The sequence below is a fragment of the Alexandromys fortis genome, unplaced genomic scaffold (assembly GCF_014885135.2).
Source record: "Alexandromys fortis isolate MF-2015 unplaced genomic scaffold, M_Fortis_MF-2015_v1.1 scaffold_8_9099976_23576923, whole genome shotgun sequence".
Taxonomy (NCBI): Eukaryota; Metazoa; Chordata; class Mammalia; order Rodentia; family Cricetidae; genus Alexandromys; species Alexandromys fortis.
Window position 1 is genome coordinate 5,589,179 of NW_026067899.1, and position 24,263 is coordinate 5,613,441.

Sequence of the window (24,263 nt, forward strand, 5' to 3'; positions counted from 1 at the left end):
TTTCATACATGGATCCTAGATACTATGCAGATACATAAATCATCTACGTGGGGGCTGGAGAGATGGCTCAGCGGTTAAGAGCACTGTCTGCTCTTCCAGAGGTCCTGAGTTCAATTCCCAGCAACCACTTGTTGGCTCACAACCGTCTGTAATGAGATCTGGTGCCCTCTTCTGGCCTGCAAGTATACATGCAAGCAGAACACTGTATGTGTAATAAATAAAGATTTTTTAAAAAAAATAAATCATTTACGTGTGTGTGTGAGAAAGAGAGAGAGAGAAAGAGAGAGAGAGAGATGCAATAGTAGAAAAGACATTGATGAGAAAGGAAGATTTACATAGTAGGGTGGAAGAGAGAGGAAAAATATTGGGGGAGAATATATGCAATGAATGTAATTTACTTGAATGAAAATTTCTCTATGTGTACAACGAATATATGCTAGCATTTTTTTTTATTCTTTACACTGAGAATTTCTTTGGCTGCAGCAATTCTTTTCAAATTTAACTTACTGTCATTCATCTCTGTTTCCATAATTTGATAATTTTTAAACGTAAATTTTAAAGTTATATTTTGGAAATGTACCTGCTTTTAGAATACTAATGCATGTTTTTTATTAAACATTACAACAAGGCAGTTCATTTGGATGATGTAGGTCCCGGTAATTGGAGATAAAATAGGATATAACAACTTTTATGCAAATACATGATACACATGTGTGAATATGAGCCACGTGGTTTTTCATCTTATCCTCTCAGCCAGACTTCATTAGCACTGACAGCCAGCATGTCTTTATTTCACACACAGGAAAACTGAAGCTTGGAGAGACTGTAAAATTTACAGAATTAGAGAAGAAACCAGGATCAGGAGATATAAACATGACTTCTGGACCGGTTCTCTTATTTCAAAAAACATTGTCTAATAACTTTAGCAAATCAGTGGCATTTTCAGCAAGGTATCCTAAGTCTTAAGGAGAGTAATCAGGTCCTCATTAGCAAACCCACTTTTGTCTAATGAGCCTCTGTGGCCATAGCCCTGTCCCTTGTGGCTTGAGAGAGCAACCATTTGCACATTGCTGGTTAGTTGTGTATTTCATGCAGAGTGAGAGGAAGCAGCATACCCCTGTCTGCATCACACAGTGTTTAAAGCAACAGAGCTAATATGAGTCTCTAAGTACCGACAATAGAAATGAGTTAGGGGAAAAATCCAAGAGTAGGTACAAATTGAAACAGTCTTTCAGCCTTCTGTGAAATTGTTTTGTTTTCCTTTCAGGGTTATAATGATCTCTAATTTTGTATGTTGCACAAAGTGTGGGTTTTACAGATTACTCAAAATTCTAGCAGGTCCAGATGTACAGCAAGCCAGATGCAAAGCTTACAGAATTACTACTCTCTGCCGTCAACCTGGCTCACACATCTCATATTGCATTTTTTATTTATACATGAAAATTACCAACAGTGTAGACAAGAAAGAATATAAACTAGTTCCCTGGAAAACAATCTTTCCTTGGAACAGAGTATCAACATTCAAACTTTTAAATATACCCTGGTTATTTTCCTTTTCTTTATACAGTAAAACTTAACTGAATTTAATTAATATATTGATCTAATTTCTGCAGTTTTTGTAATGAAGATGATATTGAAGTTAATTCATACATTATATATTTTGATACAAGGTAGCATTTTTGTCTGCTCTAAATCAGCACACCATGTCCAAAATCCTGTTGAGCTGAGACAGAACAATGATTGAAGTACCTCAAAATTTTGCCTTTGGTAACCAGACAAATCAAGGCAGGAGGACACTGATCTTCACAAAAAGGAAAAAAAATTAACATTCACTCTGTATGAATTTTCAATGATCCTTTAATGAAAACAGCCCATTTTCTCCCAGATGTTCCTTGTTTTGTTTCCCCTTTTCAGGTCTTCTAAGGCACAGGACAAACTAGCAACCTTCATTTTTTTTTTTTTACCCCAGTTGGAGATTAACCCCAAGACTCACTCATGCTATGCAAATAAGTGTTCTATACCCACTGAACTAAATCCTTAACTATCTGAAATAATTTTTAATTTTTACAATATAGTTGCGACCATTACAGGAGACAGTCTCATTGCATTCTTCAAGATTGCATCCTAAAGCAATCCTCCTGCATCAGCCTCCCACATTCTAGCATTACAAGCATGCACCTGGCTACATACTGAACGGAGAGGGACGTACGTGCCCTGTAATAGATCACCAATACAAGCCAAGCCTTGTGGCTGGCTCTCTCTCATACATATCCTAACTGGTAGTTGCCTAACATGAGAGGCTCATCCAAAATGAGGGAAGATACTTTCAAACTCTTGGATTATGAGTATGGAGCTGCAGGATATCGTGATGAATAAGAGAAAACTGATCTCTTCGAATGGTATTTGACAGAAATGCTCAGTTTGTTCTTAGACTATTGATAAATCTAACTTTTTCAAGGGTTCATGATGGTTTAGCCTTGATTATCTTGCATTCACTAGAGATAAATATTAACTGTCTAAAAATCATTGTGAGATTAAATGTTAAATGTCGCTTTAAAAACATAAAGTCTTCACCTTTCTATGGATAAATGCAATTGTACTTCCCGTTTAAGGAAGCGCAGTTGCATGTGTAATACAGAATTCATATTTAATAACAAAGTATTTTATTTTTTAAATCAGATGAGTAGATTTTTAACTTTTATCACCATAAAATGACCAAAATTTTTAAAGTTTATGTTAGTTATATCCATTCGAATAAGTATTATATATGCCACAATATCAAATTATGTATCAGAAATATATTTAATTTATTCATTAAAAAAATCAAGTTGAATTTTTACCAAAAATAGTTTATCAGTTATGAAATTCACATGCAATTGTGGCTCTATTTTGTTTCTACGACTGCAGTATCTTAGAGCTGGTTAATTTTCAGTGCTGGGTATGGGTCTGGCTTTTAATCCGCAATCCTGGATGCAAATATTGCTTTCAATTGAAGACATTACTGCTTATTTATTTAATTTTATTTTATGTTTATAAACATTTTGCATATAGACACACATATTTATCACTTCTTCAAACTTCAGAAGAGGGTTCTGATGCCCTGAAACTGGAATTATGAATGGTAGTAGATAGAGAGTGGACAACTCTCTGACCCTGTGACCCAATGATATTTTAAAAGAACTATAATAAAAACTATGCATCTGATTTCATTTCATACAATTCATCTTACAAATTAACTTGATTAAATGTGATTGCACAAATGACTTATAATTGCCCAAAGTGTGCGTTCCAATTACCTTTAGTCAGAGATACAGCATTAACTAAATAAAACTAAGCACATCAATTATAGAATTGGCATTCTTGCTTAGACTTATAAATAGATATAATGCTCTCCAAATTTGCCATCTCTCTTGAAACATTTTTCATAACTTTTATCTTTTCTGGATCTTTTCCGTTCCCATTGAGTTACAGGGCATTAGTTTCTGTACTGTGGTTAAATTTCTACACTTATTGAGTTCTTCCTCATTTATAACATTTGCCAAGTTTGACAGTCCCATTATTTAAACCTACAGGTATTGCTAGTAAAAATGACATTGAAAGAACAGCAGCAGCAGCTGTGGGGGGTGGCCCACACCTTTAATCACAGCACTCAAGGGAAAGGCAGAGACAGGCAAATATCTGAGTTCGAGGCCAACCTTGTTTACAGAGTGAGTTTCAGGACATCAGCATTGGTATTGAAAATACTATTTCTCTTTTACATTACACGTCATTTTCTAACTTTAGCACCTCCTTAGGAGGAATTTTAAATGCTTCTGGGTGACATTCTGAAAATGTAAGTAATGCTTGATGTTTGTATAGTAGAATAGGATTTTGAAGTAGCCCCGTAAATGGTGATTTAAATATTGATTGTTTTAAACTTTACTAGTCTCATCATGTCAAATCATATATAAATTAAATTGGAAAATATATTATGCAGATATTTTCTCCTTATTGAATGTTGTGATGCTACCCTTTGAGAAGCAAAATTCTTCTGTATGTGGGGATAGTGGCAATCATTTGCACATCACTTTATTTTTAAATTGTTTTAGATTTTTAATTGAATTGCATTTATGTATTTTAATGGGAATAATCTAGTAACACCGGAGTAGTATAAAACAAAAATCATGAGAATTTAAGGACATGCTGATACATTTTGTCCTTAAATTCTCATGATTTATCTATTAGTTTATTTGTTTGTTCTTGGCTTCACTGGTGAATTTTTACAAACATCCTAAAAATTATAATTAAGTCTTCAAAATCTTCTAAAAGTAAGAGTATATTTTCTAACTCATTCATGAAGCCTTCACTGAAGGCAGAAAACTATAGCTCTCCATATTTTATGAACACTGACTATTGTTTTACAAGTACAATGAAACTGAATATAAAATAAAAATGTTTCAAAAACATGAAAAAATAAGATTCATTCTAGTAGGATAGGGTTAGGTAACCATGCAAAATCTAGTAAGTGCAAAATATTTTGCCAAAAAAAAAACATTAGAAACCAGGTCATTTTTATAAATGCATAAAACATATGGATAAAGTCATTACTTCTTTATCGTGTAAACACACACCCCATCAGCAACAGAAGGGACTCATCTAAACTAATGGGGTATATCTAAAGATGTGGGCAGAAATAAATAATAATTGCAACCACACTTAATGGTATAGCACTTATATTTTTCTTCCAAGGTCAGGGAAAATGAAAAGATATCTACTAATATCACCATGTTCTATCATAACTCATGCAGTGCCAGCCTGGATGATTAGACAACACAGAAAAATATCCATTCTGGGAAGAGATAACATCAATTCCTCTTTTCCAGTGTTGTGTATAAACAATCACACGGAGCTTACTAAAAACACTGTTAAAACTAATAAATGAGTTGAGCTGAAAAACTGTCGCACAATACATAAAACACATAATCAACCTTCACAAGTTGTTCATATTTTATAAACTAGCAAGGAACAATCTGAAAATAATCCTGAGGAAGCAGTGACCTAATGTGAGCACTACTAATAAAATCATAACAAAACCATAAATTCTCTTCTTTGAAAACTATAAAACACTATTATTTAAAAAAAAAAAATCAAAAGACATACTGATAGCCAAAATCACATGGCCCAATTCTTTGCACTAATGGTCGGTAATAGAAAGCACATCAGATCCACAAGGGGCCACTGAACTACATTAGTAACAGTGAACACATGGTAGTGTTTATGAGGACATGGAGAAATAATATTCCTAATAGAGTATTAGTGGTTATATAAGACAAGGTGAGAGGATTGGAAAAGAATCTTGCACTTCCTAAATAGTTTCAACATAGTTATAAATAAGCCAGCAATTTTATTTCTAAATATATAAGCCAGAAATATGAAAGCATAGACACACAGAACAACCAATACATTAATGTTCATACTGTTGTTCACAGTAGCCAGAAAGTGTAAATAATACACAGGCTTATGAACTAATCAGTGGTAACAAGGAAATTGTATATTCCTCCATTGAAATAGTATTTAACAACTAGCAGAAATTAAGTACTAGCCCTTGATACCTGATACCATGAAGCAAATCTTGGAGAAATTATGCTAATGAAAAGAAGGGAGTCACAAAAGATCACAACCTGGAAGGTTCTAGGTTCCTGCATGCTGACACATGCCTGTAATCATAGCACATGGAATTTAGGTACATGAGGGGAAAAAGTTCAAAGTCAATATGAGCTACATAGTAAATATAAAGGTGAATTGGGATGCATAAAAAGACAGTCTCAGCATCATGCACACATAAAGAAACAGATCTGTGAATACAATGTATTAAAAGCAGACACACATCATACTGTAGACATAGAAAGAAGCTGGCAATGGCCATGAGGTTTTTATAGGGGAAGTGATGGAAAGTTAAAAAACAATTTGGTAACATTTGAATAGCTTTGTGTCGATATTAAAAAACTTTTTTATAGACCTCAAAACACTTTTTCGTGGAAAAAGTAGCAATAGAAAATAAGTGTAAACCTGTGTTTTCCACTGTTCGTTAAGGCACAGTTTTATGAAACGTGTTGATTCCCCCTCCAAATAAGCAAGACACATAAAAAAAATCGTCATTTTCAAATGTTAGCATTTTAAGAATCGTTAAGCTGGATTGTTGAAACTCTTCAAAACCAGCACTCTAAGTTGATTATTGTCCTTGATTATTCTACAGAAGATGGATTTTCCTCACTGATGTAAGTGAACTGATCTGCTACTTTCAAAAAGCTAATGGAAGTACATAAAAAAAAACAAATAATACTGATTTTTCTGATAATCTCTTGTTTAGGGCACAAGACTAAATGATTCTAGGAGCAGTTTGTCACTGAATTTCTTGAAGTGTTTTCTTTCTTTCTTTCTTCCTTTTTTCTGCTTTCTGTGATTGGTATTCAAACTTCTGCCTGGAGGACCTAAATGACAAAATGAGTCACATTATCAAGTGCGGTGTCGCTGTAAACCCAGATTTAAATTGTGCACCTGAACTGTAATGCAAATACCGTGATTTCTAGTAGCTTGAAAACAGCAAATGTTTTACTTTGCAAGGCTATTTGTTGTTGCTGACCCCCTTCATGTGTTTCTTAGAGGATGTGGAAACTTTACTCAGGGTTTCAAAAACCCCAGGGAGAAGAAACATCTCACACGTCGAGGGTCCAGGCACCCCTCAACCATACAGGGCCTTTAGCAAGCTCAGTGCCTGCACATGGTGATTAGGGTGGGCCAGTGAATGCTGGGTATATTCTTGTGTACTGCAACTCTTATTTGAGGCCTGGGAGCTCCAGGTATACCAGGTACTCAATTGCTTGCACAGCTGTCAGATTTTTAAAGTTAATTGTGGGGCTAGCAGCTGAGATGAAGCCCTAAAGTATGTATGCATTGAAATTAAGTGAAATATTGGAAGTCATCATTTTCCATTACTTCTTACTTCAAGAACTAATTTCAGGACATTATTGCCTTTAATAAATGGCTCTTCATTGTGTATAGTATTCACAGTTACATGTGACAGTGTTGTTTGTGGTCACAAAAATGAAGCATGCAGAAACCTAATTAAAGCACAAAAGGTGCATTGTTTATTCAGTGTGTCTGGTCAGCATCCTGTATTTGAGGAAGCTGTACTTTCAATAGACCCTCTTGATAAAGGGTCAGGTCAACTGAAGCCAAAATGTTCACTCACAGAATTGAGAAGCATGGCCCATGGGCCAACTACTTCCACAATTTTTAATTCAACTTGTAACATTGGTAGAGTTTGCTTCATTTCATGAACGCCTTAGCATCTGCCAGCATCTGTTCTTTATCACTAGAGGTCTGCAGCGTTATTCTGCATCCAGATATCAGTGGGTGTTAACTCACTGCTACACAATCCGATTCAAGAATTAAAGTGATGGTGGCTTTCTGTGTGCCTTAGAAATTTCTACTCCCTAGCAACAGGAGGGGATAGCTCTCATATTTCTTTGTAGAAAAGCATTAGAATCTATGGAAGAAAATGTCAATATGAAATAAGTTTCTTATATTGTACTAATATATATATATATATATAAATGTTAAAAAGACAGATTTCATTAAATTCTAAAACATCTTTTTTTATCTTTTTAAACAAATATCCCTAGTTGCACCGCCTGACTCACAGCTGTTCCTGGTTAATCATGAGTTGGTCTTTTTATCTTGGCCCTCCTCTGTGAATACCAATAATTCTAGAAGCAACATTTGCTGAGGATACTGCCTTGAGAAGGAAAAGCCAATGTTCTGTCTAAGGGAACTTGCTGCCTTTTTACATTAGTCAAGGATTAAAGCCAGGAGCTTGCCTTGTGAGTCCACAAAGCAAGCTGTGCCCTCAGAGACTCAGATCCTCAGTGCAGTCACAAAAGTCCTTAAGAAACATTATGCTAAACTATTATACTCACTCAATTGTTCTATAACATTGACAAGTTTTTGGTAGTTAGATTAAGAAATGTTATTCACTCAAGCTATGAAGTTTTGGAAAAAAAAAAAAAAAAAACATGACCCAAGATGACACTTTAGGTAGGACCACATGCAAACAATTATTAACTATTGCCAAGGAAATGTATTTAAAGGAAATAAGAAAGAAACATTTATTTTAATGCAAATTTTGCAAATTGTCTTAGTCAGGGTTTTATTGCTACAATGAAACACTATGACCAAAGCAAGTTGGGGAGGAAAGTGTTTATTTGGCTTACACTTCCACATTGTAGTGCATCATATAAAGAAGACAAGACAGGAATTCATGCAGGACAGGAACCTCTAGGCAGGAGCTGATGCAGAGGCCATGCGGGGATGCTGCTTACTGGCTGGCTCCTCATTATTTCTTTAACTTGCCTTTATATAGAATCCAGGACTACCACCCCAGGGGTGGCACCACCGACAATGGGTTGGGCTCTCCCTTACTAAGAAAATGCCCTAAGACTTGCCTACAGTCTGGTTTTATGGATGCATTTCATAATTGTGGTTCCCTCCACTCAGATGACTCCAGACTCTGTATAATTGTCATAAAACTATGCAGCACAGAAACAAAATAGTAAGTGGTACACCCAAATTTCTTTTTTTTAATATAACTATGATCTTTAGATAAATTATGACTGTAAATGCTTTATAATAATAAAATAGAAGGAAGCTATTGAACTTCCGCATCCATAGTCCAGAATTACATGGAGCTGTCTATTAAGAGGAGGAATATGGTCCCATTTTTCTGTATTAATAAATGATAACAGCGGTTCTGTCTCAACAACTCCACTTCAGCAGCTGTCTCAAAACCTATCTCCTTCTTGGAACTGTGACTCACAGCTCCAACAAAAGTTCTATAAAACAATGTCAGGAAGCAGCCTGAGAGTCGGCAGCACGGATGCCTTAACCTTATCCTCATTCACACGGACGAGACAAATGATAAATTATTTTAGTTAAAAATTCTTTTGGTGTTACTGCTTTCATTTTTACCCTTTTCATGTTCACCTTCCATGACATGCCATGCTCAAAACCTACTCCTGAATTCTTTGATTTTTTTTCTTTGTTTTCTCTCACATCTTTGTCTCAGAGCCAGAATAATGTCAGAGGCTCTCAGCATCTAAAATTATGATGGTTCCCCCAACCCAAAGGCAAATGCAGCAGAAAATGCAAAATCACTAAATCAAAGACCAACTGTTATTCATTTTACTTTTCTTATTGTATGTGTTTTGTCAATTTTAATATTATTTCCCCATTTCTAACAAACTTTTATTCTGAAGTATGAAAAAATAAACGAAAGAATTGGGTAGAGAATAAAAGAGATGAGAAGGAGCACCAGGAGAAGGGGAGAGGAAGAAGGCAACAAAAAATGAGCAAAGAAGGTAACATAAAGTCAATAAAGTAAAATAGAATGAAAAAGAAAATAAAAATAAAGAAAAATTCTAGGAGAACTAGAGAGATAAATGGCTGGAATGTGTGCTGGCATATTTTTAACATGCTTTAAACTTATCATTTTATTAATAGCACAATGGCTCAAGATTATTTTATTGTTTGTCTAGCTGGTGGAATTATTTTGCTGCTGCCCTGACTATTTGTTACCTTGTCATCTTCCTCCTCTACAATGTTATTTTCAAAACCGGATTGTTAGATTAGCAGGACCAGTATCACGGTGCTACTTTCTAGGGTTCTTAGGTCTCTCTACAGACTCAGTACTGGGAGCACTAGAGGGTGTGGTAGTACAATGTGGCATCAATGAGCTATCCAGAAATGTCTGACCCCTGACATGGGTTTGCTTCCCCTTGTTTCTCCATGTGCTACTTGCCAGGCATGAAAATTCTGTGTGTTTATTATTTTCCCCATTGCTCTGATAAAATACCTAATAAATGTAACTTTAGAAGACAAGTGTTAATTTTGGCTCCCAATTTGAGAGTAGAGTCTAACATGGTGGGGAAATAAGGTTATTTTTAAGGCATGAGTTGTTTCATCCCCAGTCAAAAAGCCGAGGGAGATGAAGGCTTTGCCTCCTTTCTCTTCATTTAGTCCAGGGCCCCAACCCATGCAACAGTAATGGCCACACTATTTTGAATCTTCCCTCCTTGTTTAAACCAGTCTAGAAATCCTCACAGACACTCACGAACTTTATCTCTGAGGTGATTGTTGCAAGGAGAGCCAGGCCGCTTGTTTATCCTGGCTGCCCGACTAGCTTACACCCGAAATAACCACACAAAAATTGTATTAATTAAATCACTGCTTAGCCCATTAGTTCTAGCCTCTTATTGGCTAACTCTCACATCTTGATTTAACCCATTTTTATTAATCTGTATATCACTAAGTGGCAGGGGCTTACCGGATAAAATTCCCAGCTTCTGACTCTGGTGGCTCCATAGCAATTCTCTGCCTCTGCTTTCTTCCTCCCAGAATCCAGTACCTTCTTCCCCGCCTACCTAAGTTCTGCCCCTATCAGGTCAAGGCAGTTTCTTTATTCATTAACCAATACAAACAACACATAGAAAGAAGGACCTACTACACCAGGGGATCATAGATCATATAAATTTAGCTGGAGGTCTAGATACAATTAAATGTCTACATACAATCATTAATTGTATGTCTACATCCAGGATACTGCTAGTCATTAGTCAAGTTTCTTTGCAATTGTACCTTTTTAATCCACTTATCTTCTACTCCAATAGCTGTTGCTACAATACCACAGATTTAGATACATTTTCTTTCTCGACTTTGTGAGACAGGAATACTTTAATGAAGGATAGAATTTGGCTGATGATATCTTGGTCATTTCCATGCAATCTATACTGGACACAAAGGAGAAATATCTTCTGTTCGTGTACAAAGCCTGTTGTGACATTTTAGTGTTCTTAGCTGATTATATGATTTTAACTTTCTATAACATGTTTATGAACTAGAAAGAAAACACTTTTCAAAGCAAATAACCCCCAAAAAAGTAAGCTAAGAAACTTTTAAAAAAAACCAAAACATAGACATTTCAAATGGTTCATTTTCTTATAGAGATCTATTGGTTCACTCACAGATTTTTCCATTAGCTTTCTTTTCAAAACTACTTGCACCTGCCCTTCTTTCCCAGAGAAAAATATAAAGACTGCCTCTGAAGATGGGCTTTAAAGACACGAATTAGGAAAGACCAGGAGTGGAGTCTTTTATGGGATTCAGGACTCTAATGCTGGTATAATCAAATGAGGTACCTTGTCCTCCAGGTTGGGGAAGTTTTGACTTCACATATTGAAAACTTCTTGTTTGGTTGGAAAAACCAGGAAAACATTTTTCTCCTGTCCAAGGAATCTCTAGGCAAGGTAGATAATGGTAGCTTAGGGAACCTTAGTACAGTGAGACATTGTAGTCATTCCAACTACAAAATGAAGAGAAAATTGTGTTACCCAAGTCCTGGGTTTCAGACTCTCCAAATCTGACTCTGAGAGTGTGGCATGAACCAGTGGAACAATTCTATTGGTGAGATACTTCTTGCTCCATCTACAGGCTTCATTCCAAAAACCCAGCTTCTAACTGGAGCCCTGCATATCAAGGGAAGATGCACTCTGCTGGAGCTTCTGTTCACATCTGTAGGCTATATATCTTCACACCCCAATAATAGACAGAAAGCAGAAGGACCTTCTCTGAAACCCAAGTATCTTTAGAATATGCGTGAAGCCTGCTTCCCTTCCACGCTGTTGATGCCCCCTTACTCTTCTGCCCAATGCAGTGTTCAGAGTTGAAGGAGGAAAACATAAAATTGAGTGAACTCACAAGGTAGGAATAAGTCACCGATGATACAGTCTTCTGATTGTGTTTCAGACATTTACACTAAAACAGTAAATGATTAATGTGTATGAATTTTAGACTAGTGGAATGAGAAGAGGAAGAATGCTTCTCATTGTGGAAAAAGAGTTTGCAAATATTAATAATGTTTGACTTGCTATATTAAATTTTTATCATATGATGAGCATTGTAGAGACATTTAACACAAAATACATACCCTAATACTTTAATTAATTCATTAGCCTAGTAGGCAGATTCCTGTTCTTCCCCATTGTACAGATGAAAAGTTAAGAACAAAACAAAAAAAACTATATGATTTATTTTTCCAGACATTTTGATTTCAATATGGGGAAGCTATATTCAATCCAAGTCCCATTTGAAACCTTATATAGAAAGCAATCTGCCTCCCAAGCCCTGTGCAACAAAAACTGAGGATTTTACAAAAAGAATCACCCTGTGACTTCAACCTTGGAAAAGTTCTTCCAATGTCTTTTTGAAATATGAGTTTAATTGGTCTTAAATTGGATCAGCCACATCCTGAAGGCTTAGAATTGTCTCTTCTAAATTCTTCTTGCCCTAAAATGTTCTTATCAAGAAACTTAGAACACAATAAATCTTGTTAAAATTATTTTAGCAGGGTTTTTTTTTTTTTGTCAGAAATCCTTTACAATGCAAAATTTGTTCAAGGGCTTGGCTTATAGAAAGTTATCCTGGCTAAATCAAGGTAGTTAAGTGATTCTAAGGCAGTACAGTAAATAAAGACAATAAAGTATTGGAAAAGTATCCTATGTCCTTAACAATGTATTTAATAGCACAACTCCTTGCTTGTAGCTGTACCCTTGCTGAAGAGGATATACTTATATTAGACAGTTGAATAATTTTTATGGTGCTACAGAGTTAACATCCTAGAGATCCTGTTTCTGAAATGGCAAAGTTGTTGGAATGGAGGTATTTTACCCTGAACGCTGTGTTACAAACTTCCCAAGATTGTTCTCAGCTAAGCACATGATACCGTACCTTGCAGGAGCTGAATGCCAGAGAAGTCGCCATGCTGCAGAGTTCACTGCACAAACAGCAAACCCTAAATTCTACCAAGAAAGTAAAACACAACTAAGGCATTCCACCTTCCTTCAGTATCTTTGTGGCTCCTGCAATGGAAATTACATTTGTAAGGTTCATGTAGAATTTCTGCAAGTCGGGAGGTGAAGAGTGAAGTTAGAGCGCAGAAACAACACATAGGGAGGTATTTCATCTCCCCACAGCATATATAGTTTGCAAGAACTGGGACACTGCTTCATTATGTGTACTCTAAGATTCCAAAATCTCCTCCCCTTGACCAAAATTTCCAGATGATCGTTTCCCTTCAATCTTTTCCCACTGATACCTAGAACCCAATTAGCCACATGTTATCCTCACTAAGAAGGTCATGCAACTGTAGCCTTCACTTACACCATCAGTTTTTCAAAGGTAACACCTACTCTTGCTCCTGACAGATTTTTTTCTTAAAAAGTTGTTTAAACATACAATGTAGGCTAGTCATTATAAACAGTAGGTTCGGTATAATTTTTATATCAAAGATTTAACCATTTCTTCTGCAAAGAGCTCACTGACCAGTTTGCCCTGGAAACATGAACAGAAGCAATGACTCTTTAAAAATCAGTGAGTTATGGGGTGAAACGACACCTTCAGGTCCTTCTGTTCTTCAGCATCCCGTGGAAGCAGAAGCGCCTGAGATATTGAGGTTCCAATTCCCCACTTAAAAGGCATTATGAATTATTTTTCAAGATCACTGTCGGCTCTTTCTTTTCTCATAGACTGGCTTTGATAAGCTCGATGGTCAATGAAACTATTGCCTGTGTTGATGAAGATAATATTTCTTGCTTCCAATGAATTATTTACCCCTTTCATAAAACACACTGACTTCTAAGATTGCACTGCCTCACCAGGGCCCAATATTACCAAATCTCTGTTTCTCCGGGACTGTGTTCTTCCAATGGTATGCAAATAAATGCTACTCATATCACATTTAGGATAAAAAGAATCAGGGAGAAGTATATTATGAACTCTTGCCAGCGGGAAGAGAAATTATCCACAACAGTGGATGGATTAGAGCATAATAAATTAGAAGTAGCCAATTTTTAGTGTGCAAAGCAGTCTAGCAACAATGTGTTGGCTTATACATAAATACACTGAGGATGTAGCTTAGTAACAGAGTGCACTATGGATATGTGTGAAAACACTAAAGAATGCCATAACACCACAGAAAGCACAAAAGCAAATTAAACTGAAATGTAAAGTAAGTAATATAGAATGATTAACTACTGCATTTTAGAGTCTTTTTCATTAGTAATAAATGGACAAAATAACAAAATAAAACCCTAGCAAGTATACCAAAGGGAAATTAGTATAACAGCTTGTGTCCAAACTGAATATATCAATACAGTCATACTTACTTTTAAATTTTAAGTAGATTTATCTATGCTTTTAAAAATAAAAACATGATGTGGGAATGACATATCAATCTGTTGATTTCATTGGTTAAGTAATAAAGAAACTGCTTGGCCCTGATAGGTTAAAACATAGGTGGGAGGAGTAAACAGAACAGAATGCTGAGAGGAAGAGGAAGTGAGGTAAGACTCCTCAGAGAGACTCCATAGCTCCTCTCTGAGACACACGCGATGAAGCTCTGACCCAGGATGGGCATAGGCTAGAATCTTCCCGGTAAGTGCACCTAACAGTGCTACACAGATGATAAGAAATGGGCTAAATTAATATATGAGAATTAGCCTAGAAGAGGCTAGATAGAAATGGGCCAAGCAGTGTTTAAATGAATACAGTTTGTGTGTTGTCATTTCAGGGCATAAGCTAGCCAGGCGGCCGGGGTGCTGGGGATGCAGCCCTGCCGCTCCAAATTACAACAAAAAAATACTTGGTTATTATAGTTAAGTACACTGTGAATGCATGAAATTACTTTAAATACCTCAGCTATGATGCACACATTTTATAATTTAAATTCTTAACTCAAAGGGAGAAGCTAAACAAAAAGCATTTCCAGACAATAAATTAGTTCATTTCTAGATCTGATATTATTTATTATATTCAATTTCCAGAATTTGCATGAATAAGAAAATGTTTGGTCTGTTTTATACCATTGACATACATACGTTCCTTATAACTAATTATAATACATTCAAAAGTGTTTAGAGTCTTGCTTCTTGAAATCTGAAATGTCTTTTCTATCATGACCACAGTTTGCTAGCAGTTTCTACTACTCTTAGAGCCAAAGTTCAGCCTCTTGTAAGATGATGGCAGTTGCTAGGGTGATGATAACCCACTGAAATTGACAGATCTTAGAGAAGGAAGCATGGGAACAAAGCATAAACACTTTTCCTGTTATTGTAATGAATGACTGGCAGGAGCAACTTAGGGATTTAGTTTTGACTGACAGCTTCATAAGATACAGTTCACTATAGCGAGGCATGGCAGCTGTGACAGCTCACCTACAGCATCAAAACAGGAAGTGACAGTTCCTAATGACTTAGAGGATCAGGAAGCAGAGAGCTCAGCTTGAAGGAATGGGTTATAGCATTCAAAACTCAACACCACTAGCCATGCTACTGCCTCCACATGCAGAGTCACCAGATTGGCATCAAGCCTTCAAACCCATGAGCATGTGGGAGACCTTCATATTCAATCCACAGCAAAATAAAAGACCTCAGGAACATTTATTATAGTGATAAGACAAGAACTACTGTCCTTTTCTCTAAGCCACCTGACCTTCAGCATAAAAATAATATTCCAAAGTCATATATCTCATGCAATTAAAGTTGATAATATATTATGAAAATACATTTTTTATAAGCAATACACTTTCTTAGCTCTCCTATTTTATTTCTTCTCCCAGGTGTTCCTTCCCTGATGTTGCTGAGTAACCATTTACAGGTTTAGGCTTTTCTGATAATTACTATAGCTAGAATGCAAATAATTAAGATATGAACTTACCTTCCAAAATGGGAGACAAATCTTTGAATACCCCAAATGGCTATTGCCCTCACTCCACAGGTAGTTGGAGCATGTCGGCAAGAAGGGTGCCACAAACAGCCTACTGAGAACTGGGAGTCTCAAACCGCCTACAATTAGAACTCTAGCAGTTCCAGGGCTTTGAAAAGATTAACCAGAAAATCAATCATAAAATAATTACAGTCCCCACCTTTTCTGTATGATATGAGATTATAGATTGCCAGTTGGGCAAAGAAGTGATCATAAGACAATATTTGTTTTGTATGACCCTTTACTGGCCACCTTGGTGAGCCACAGTTTCAGTGTGAGACCCTTTGTTCAGCAATAAAGAGCAATTGAAAAAAAAATTCCTGATGTCACTCTCTGAAAATCACATGCCAATCTTTTTTTGCCACACACAAATGAACACATAGACATACAGACAAACAAATAAGAGTATGAAGCTATGTATTTGCTGGAGACTTGCAGTCGATATATTCATATATTTATATGAGTATGTATTATTGGTTTCTAGCATCCATCCTCTTTAATACCATCTACAGGAAAAGTTCCTTTTGCTTAGTTTCATTTTGTTTGGTTGACAATTCTTGCTTCAGGGAAGCTACCTCAGTGCCAGACACTAGACTGGAGCATGGTGAACTGTGAGTAACCACAATGACCCTCTTGTCAGTGATTGATTTTAGAAAAGTGGCCCACTTTCAAAGAGGGAAATATGAGGAGATGTTTTCTGGGAATCAGCGACACAGTCGGTTTTTTTCTTCTGAAAATAACTCCTGGAATGACCTAGTGTCTAGTCTTTGTGATGATAGTGATTTGATTGGAAGTCTGAGAAGTTCGGCAAACTTAATTAACAAACTCAAGATAAAGCACCTGGGGTGGGGAAGGAGCAACAGCCTGAAGAGTTTTCTGGAAAAAAAAAATAGAGTCACTAGATAACACATAGTTCAGCTTATGATAAATATTAACGGTTTCATCCAGTTATATTATTTCTAAAGGAATAAAACTGATAGGGTAAAAGCAATTTTTCTCTATATGACAGGTGTTTCCATATCTTTCTATTTTTTCCTCTGCTGCTCCCGCATGCTTAGGAGATGGGGAGCAGATCTGTGAGATTATTCTGAAACTTGCCTTTGTCTTGTGGCTTCTCCCTCTAATCACAGAGAGCTATCAAGGCTCTGTGCATTCTTGATGCCAGCAAGTGAAAAATTAATTTCTCTTGAAAGCTGAACTTTAGTCTTTCATATCTCAGAAACTAGAAATAGAAACTTTTATCACTTCAGCTATAAAAACAATCTCAATAACTTTTTGGTACTTACGTAATGCCTCTTAAATGGGTCATTTTGTAACACACATACAAACAAAGATAATATGATGTTATGTTTTTTTTCCTTTTGTGTGCTTCTACAGATTTATACGTATCAGTTATTTCTCTTTCAGAGTTCACCGGGTTCAGAATATTGCCTACTGAAGAGCAGAATTCCTATTTACAAGAAGATGAAGAGCTATTGGAAAACCAATATATCATGATCTATTTTGGTATAAATTCAAGCTAATCTATCTAGTTGTCATGATGCTATGGATACATTGTTCATTTTGACTCACTATGTACTGGTGCCACCATATATCAGATTTATTTGCCACTGAAATCAAACTGAGGACTTAAAAATAAAATGTTTGCTTACTGAAATGTTAAAACACAAGATACTATTTGTTGCACTGATAAATAAAGAGAGGCACTTTGGGAAGGATGAGTGAAGTGAATAAGGCAACAACCTTCCCAACAAAGGAGATGACAGATGGTAGAGACAGAAGCAAGTGTGAACAAGCAGCAATGAAAATGAGATATAAAACTGTATTTAAATTGTTCACTTGTTTTCTAATTTGTTTATATTCCCTACTATTTTCTGATAGCTTTAATGAAGACTTGGTTGCTTTGAAATTTTTAACAGGAAACAGGATTGTTTTATTACTATCACATTGAACATTTTGGACACAGCTAGGATCAAACCCAGGACATCATACATTTTAGATTATTCTTCTGTTACTGAGTGAAACAGAAGCCCCTGATTGTGGGTTCAAGGATGCAATGTCCTAGTTTTGACATGAAATATCCTTGTAGTCTTTAAAATTAACTACGGAAAAGAGCATAGATACATCTGCATGAGGACAGATCTCTAACAAAGAGAAACGTTTTGTCCTTTAAATAGGTTTGTCAGTAATTCCAGAACAGGATCACTCTAAATTTCCAGCTGTATCAACTTCAACATAGTTTTCACTGCTGAAACTTATCTAAACATTATTTCTGTTGTTAAATATTGGCCTATAAAGCATTGGTTCTAGTCAAGAATTTTACCAAATATGGGGAGTTTTTGAGTCTTTCTTTTGAAATGCTGGATTTTTAGAATGTTATTGTACATAAAGTTTTGACATATAATTATGATTAAAAAGAAAATCAGAAATATATAGGTTTGTTTTTTGTTTTTGTAACAATAAAAGCTGTATTGAGGTAGCAGTTGCATATGTGTCAACATTTTAGGATTGCTCATACTGACTTCATTATTCATAGTTTGACTGTAACTATCTGTACCAAAGCCTCCTCCCAGAGGAGCCTGTCCCTTTTCATGTGTCTACTTACTGAGCGAGTTGTCCAAATTTCACTTGTCATCTTGGATATGTTTGCTAGTTGCAAGACCTTGCTTTAATTACAGATTCATGATCATGGTTGAATGCACAAAGGTAAATGAGATAAAAATCATTCAAAAGTTGTTTAGGCAATTCAATGTGGCAGGAATATAACTTGAATTCAACTTAAGAAAATTTAAGAATTATGAATTAAACAGTTGATTTAATGTAACTCATAGAAACATATGAAACATGGTATTTTGAATTTTATTTTTAAAAAAGTCTATGTGGCCGGGCGGTGGTGGCGCATGCCTTTAATCCCAGCACTTGGGAGGCAGAGGCAGGCGGATCTCTGTGAGTTCGAGACCAGCCTGGTCTACAAGAGCTAGTTCCAGGACAGGCTCCAAAAACCACAGAGAAACCCTGTCTCAAAAAAACAAAAAAAAAAAAGTCTATGTGTTGACCAGATCCCTATATGTACTGTGAACCATACTCTGACCTAGAGGAAAAAAATCATTGTGGTCAATTTATCTCTTGAAAGAATTTCAGTAGTTGTAAACTTTTGCAGTTTGAATATTTACAGATAATTACTTGATATATACATATGTAATATCTTTTCTAAGCCAGGATTTGTTCTGATCACCAGGGATGCAAAAGTAAACCATGTATCACAGAACCTATAATCTAGTTTAAGGTGAGACAGGCAGCTGCAATAAGTTAAAAAGAAAATTAAGGCAAACTAGAAAAGTTAACAAAGTTGATACAGAACACATTTCATTTTAGATGGTTGGAGATGGCTTCTCAGGAAATGAAGCATTTAAAAATGCATTGAATGAGCAAGTTATTCAGATAACTGAATAAAAGAATTTTGCAAAGAGAGACAATAGCAAAGAAGAAGTTGACATACAATGTAAAGGTACCATTACTAAAACAGACAAAGTAAAAAGAGAAAGTAAAAGAAATATTCAGAGCAGTAGCTGGGTTCAGATCTTATGGACTTTTTAATTATATTTAAAGACAATAAAGGCAAATCTATTTTACTATTTGTAAAGGAACCTGTAGATGTGTTCTGAGGAAAGCAATTAGGTTTCCTAGCCATGGGAAGATTCCTTTGAATCCTGAAGTTGAAAACAATGGCAAAGATTTGAACAACAGGGAGATTAGAAAGAATGACTCTATGTGTTTACAGCTCTGGGAAAACTGTAATCTCTTTTATTGCTGTTTTAAGTACAGCTGAGAACCTTTGATATTACTGGAATAGCTCATCCTATGCTGGGTCATAGCTGTGATGGACAGCCATGGTTTCTTAGCACTTCATAATTAAAAAGGTCAGATTTCTGCTTACTTATTTTCCTTGTAGTTTTCTTCAAAAAAATCTTTATTTGTTGTTTTTATTCTTAATTTTTAAAACATTATTAATTCTTTAAGAATTTTGTGCAATGTATTTTGATGACGTTACCTGGACCCCTCCCGATAGCTCTCCCACATCCACCCTCTCCTCACTTCTACTCCCAACTTCATAATGTCATTTTAAAATGTTTCATTGTTTTATAGCCCATTAAGTTAAATTGTTGCTACTCATACATGCCCACAATCTAGTCAACCTAACAAAGCGTACTGACTCTCCTTCCCCCAGAAGTTATCAATTCTTCATAGCTTTTCAGGTAACTAGAAGTGGATGCTCATGGACCACTTTCCCTCCAGGCTAGAATGCTGATTTACCTGATCTTGTGTGGATAACTTGCAGGCAAACCCAGAAGCTATGAATTTATAAGTATAGCTGTCTGGTTATGTCCAGAAACTACACTCTCATACTGGTCCTCCATGACCTCTGGCTCTTACAATTTCACTTCACTTCTCTCCTACAAAGATCCATTAGCCTTGCATGAAAGGACAGATGTTATATTGTGGTAGTTGGTATAGTTGCCATATGTGTGGATGAGCACTCCATTGAGATTTATTCTCTAAATCTTGACGAGATGTGAGTTTCTTCATTAACCACCACCCCACTACCTGATGTAGTCTGTGATATCTACTAATATATGGAAAGAGAGATACAAATCAAAAGTTTAATAAAATATCCATTTAGCAGAATAATAGTAATAGAGTTAGCCTTGGAGTTTATGAGCTTCTCAACCATGGGTTCTAGTTTAGATTTAAGGTACAGGCTTGCAATGTCTGGGAGGTGATTTCAAAACCAATTAGAAATTACTTGGTTGACCCCAGGACCTTTGTACCATTATTGCACACATGATCATATTCTGGCATGCCACAGGTCATTATTGTAGCTCACAGGTTTCACGGCTGGGTCAGATAGCTGATGACTCTTTTCCCCCAGCTGCCTACCTAGTACATTCTGATTCTATGGAAGTTAAAAGCTTAATTTTTATTGACTTATTTTGTAGAAATGTCTTCTCAATGCCTTGCCTGAATGTCCTCAAGAATCTGAGTTTACAGGGAGTGATGAGGAACTAGAGCAATGGGTGAGATTATGCCAGTCCTGAAAGGAAGGTGGAAGCATTCATTACCTGATGTTTCCTGGATCATATTGGGATGATAGAAAGCAAACAAGAAGAGGAAAGGTGAGAGAGAGAAAATTCTTTAGAGTAGAGTCAGTCAACCGCTGACTGTATGAAAACAGAAAACCTTTGATTAACTGGAAAAACCTAAAAAAGGAAGAGGCACATACATTGCTTTGAGAAAGCTGCCTCTGTGTTTTGAGAGATGAATTGGATGAGAAAATATAGCATTATTTATTTCACAATCATTCCCTGCCTGGAATCAATTCAGCATGGAAGAATTTGCCTCCCAACTGATTACGTCTATTTAAATGACATTCTGTGTTATTTTTCTTTTATTCAGAAACATTTGTTTTGTGCCTGTTATGTGACAGAAACCGTTCTCAGTAGAGCAATGAACAAAACAGAGAAATGTTCCATACCCAGGCAGCTAAAATTCTAGCTTCAAAGATACAGGAATAAACAAATAAACAGCTAAACAACAAGCAGGCAGTCTGAAGACGTAAATTCTATGAAGAAAAATATAGTTGGGTGAAGGGATCTGGGAAGCTGTAAATGGGAGGCTATTGTTTCACACATGTGATACATGCCTTTAAATAAGGTTATTTAATTTCCCATTTTAGCCCACTACATATAGTACCTCACAATAGAAAAGGCAAGTTTCTTGGTCCTCTGTCATATCTGACCATTGACCACTGTTGCCTAATGAAATGTTAAGTAGAAGGGATTTGTGCCAGTTCCATGCAGATTCTTAATGTACAACTGCCTATTTTTGTGTTTCTACATTGATCTTCTAGAATAAGAACATGCCCCAAACATGAGCTCACATTTACACAGTTTTTATATTAAGTTCATCTTTCACAGAGTCACCAAAAACAAAAATCAGTACTCATAACGATTTATAAATGTGTCAAAAGCGTATTAATACATATGTATGTGCAATTTCTTTAAAAATGAGATGACATTATACATATGTTTTTAGCTAGTGGAATTTTTCATATAATAGGTAACACAAGTGCCACATTCCTTACCAATCAATTTTATTAACATTTAAATTACAAATAATGCATGCATTTCCTGAAAGTTTTCAAACAACTTATATTTCTCCTGCTTGCCAAATTCCATCCCAAGCAACATATAGTATTAAAGATTTGTAACCAATGCATATCAAAGCCTTCCAATCTTATAATAAATACTAACAAAATAAGATGATAGGATCACCTCTAATATGTAATAAATTGTATGCCTTCTCCCATGTGTGTACTCATTTATAATAGTATTATGGTTCTCTTACCAAGATGGAGTAAGCATATAAGATAAATTGCTCTGTTGTAGATAGAGCTTAGAGTTCTATAGTCCTACTCTTCTTTATTTATTTTTGTAAATGTGTGTCAAATCTCTGTTTTGTGATTACAAATTTAAAAAACACATCCTTATATATACTATTCAATAGTGTTAGGAAATAATTTTTAGGTGAATAAGAATTACATGTCTTATTAAATAAAATACCATATTTTTGTGTCTGCATAATATTTTCATTGATTTTTAATTTATTTTTATTGAGTTCTACATTTTTCTCTGTTTTACTCCTCGCCTCTCCCCTTCTCTCCAACCCTCTCCCAAGGTCCCCATGCTTCCAATTTACTCAGGAGATCTTGTCTTTTTCTACTACCCATGTAGACTAGATCTATGTCTGTCTCTCTTAGGGTCCTCATTGTTGTCTAGGTTCTCTGGGATTGTGATTTGTAGGCTGGTTTTCTTTGCTTATGAGTGAGTACATGTGATAATCATGATTCTGGGTCTGGGTTACCTCACTCAAAATGATGTTTTCTAGCTTCATCCATTTGCCTGCAAATTCAAGATATCGTTATTTTTTTCTGCTGTGTAGTACTCTGTTGTAAAAATGTACCACATTTTCCTTATCCATTCTTTGGTTGAAGGGCATTTAGTTAAAATGTGAATATAAATGGCCTATTGTTTACATTCATGGATTTTCTCCAGTCTTTTACTGATATGTATAAAACTTCCATTAGCATTCTTATAATTTACTAATTATTACATAAGCATAACTTTAAGTCAATTCAAAATAATACATAATTCTAGAATTACGATAGATACTGTCATGATTTTTGTAACAAGATAATATCATCAAAATGGTAGAAGAATAGTCTTTTTTCAAATATATATTAACTTGAGTTATGCCACATTAACGCTGAGTACTAATAAAGGAGTCTTATTTACTTTTAGTTCTTTCCCAATACCATAACAGTATTTCATTGTATTTAAATATATGCATACACTCATTGTGATGTTTCCTGTGTTCACTCTAATAAAATAAAATTTGTAAAAGGAGGACAGAAGGCACACACTTCCTTACAGGGTGTGAGTATCATAGTACATTTCCATGTGCCAACTCTGTATGTAGATAGAGCAGAAAACTTCAGTTAGCTGTTGCTTAGATTTTGGCCTGTTGAATTTTTCTCAATTGTATTGATATACTATTGGGGTATATAAAACACATATTTAACTACACAACTTAATAAGTTGTGACAATTACTTAAACCCAAGTATTACTGTGATTGAAATAATAAAATGCTCTATTTATTCCCATCAGTTTCATTTTGCTTATTCATAATTTATCCCTTATAGACAGTCTCAGTCATTTCTCAGGAAAACACCTTGAATTATCCTATTGGGTTTTGAGTCCAGCCTCAATATGAGGGCTTTTGCTTTTTCCTGCTGTATCTTTTTTGTCCTTTTTGGTTGTCATCTCCTGGAGGACTGCTCTTCTCTGAAGAGGAAATGGAAAGTGAGTGGATCTGAATGAAAGGGGAGGCAGGAGGAGCTTGGGTGGTGTGAAGGGAGTGGAAACTGTCTCTTATTGTATAAGAGAAGAATAAACTTCTTGAATTAAATACAAGTAGGACAACATACTATGTATTTTATAGTTTCTTCCCTTTACCATAAACATTTTGGTGCTAATTTCAAGTAGTGTCACATACCGAAAAATTTTCTTGTTATTGCTAAATTTTTATTACCACAATTTGTTCATTCATTGATGAATACACATTGGTGGTGTTTTCAAATTTGACGACTTTAGAGAACATTTCTATCAGTAGGGATAAATCTTTCAACAGCTATACATTTTCATTCATTCAGAAAAAAAGTTTGTAGTGTATGGTCTACGTGCTAAGCCTAAGTTTTAGTTTTACTTTAACAGAGGGAGGAAGGGTTCATCTGTCTCAGACTTTTCTTGCTGAAGATTTGCAAGCTGTTTCTCAGACTCGTTGCCTCATTTTA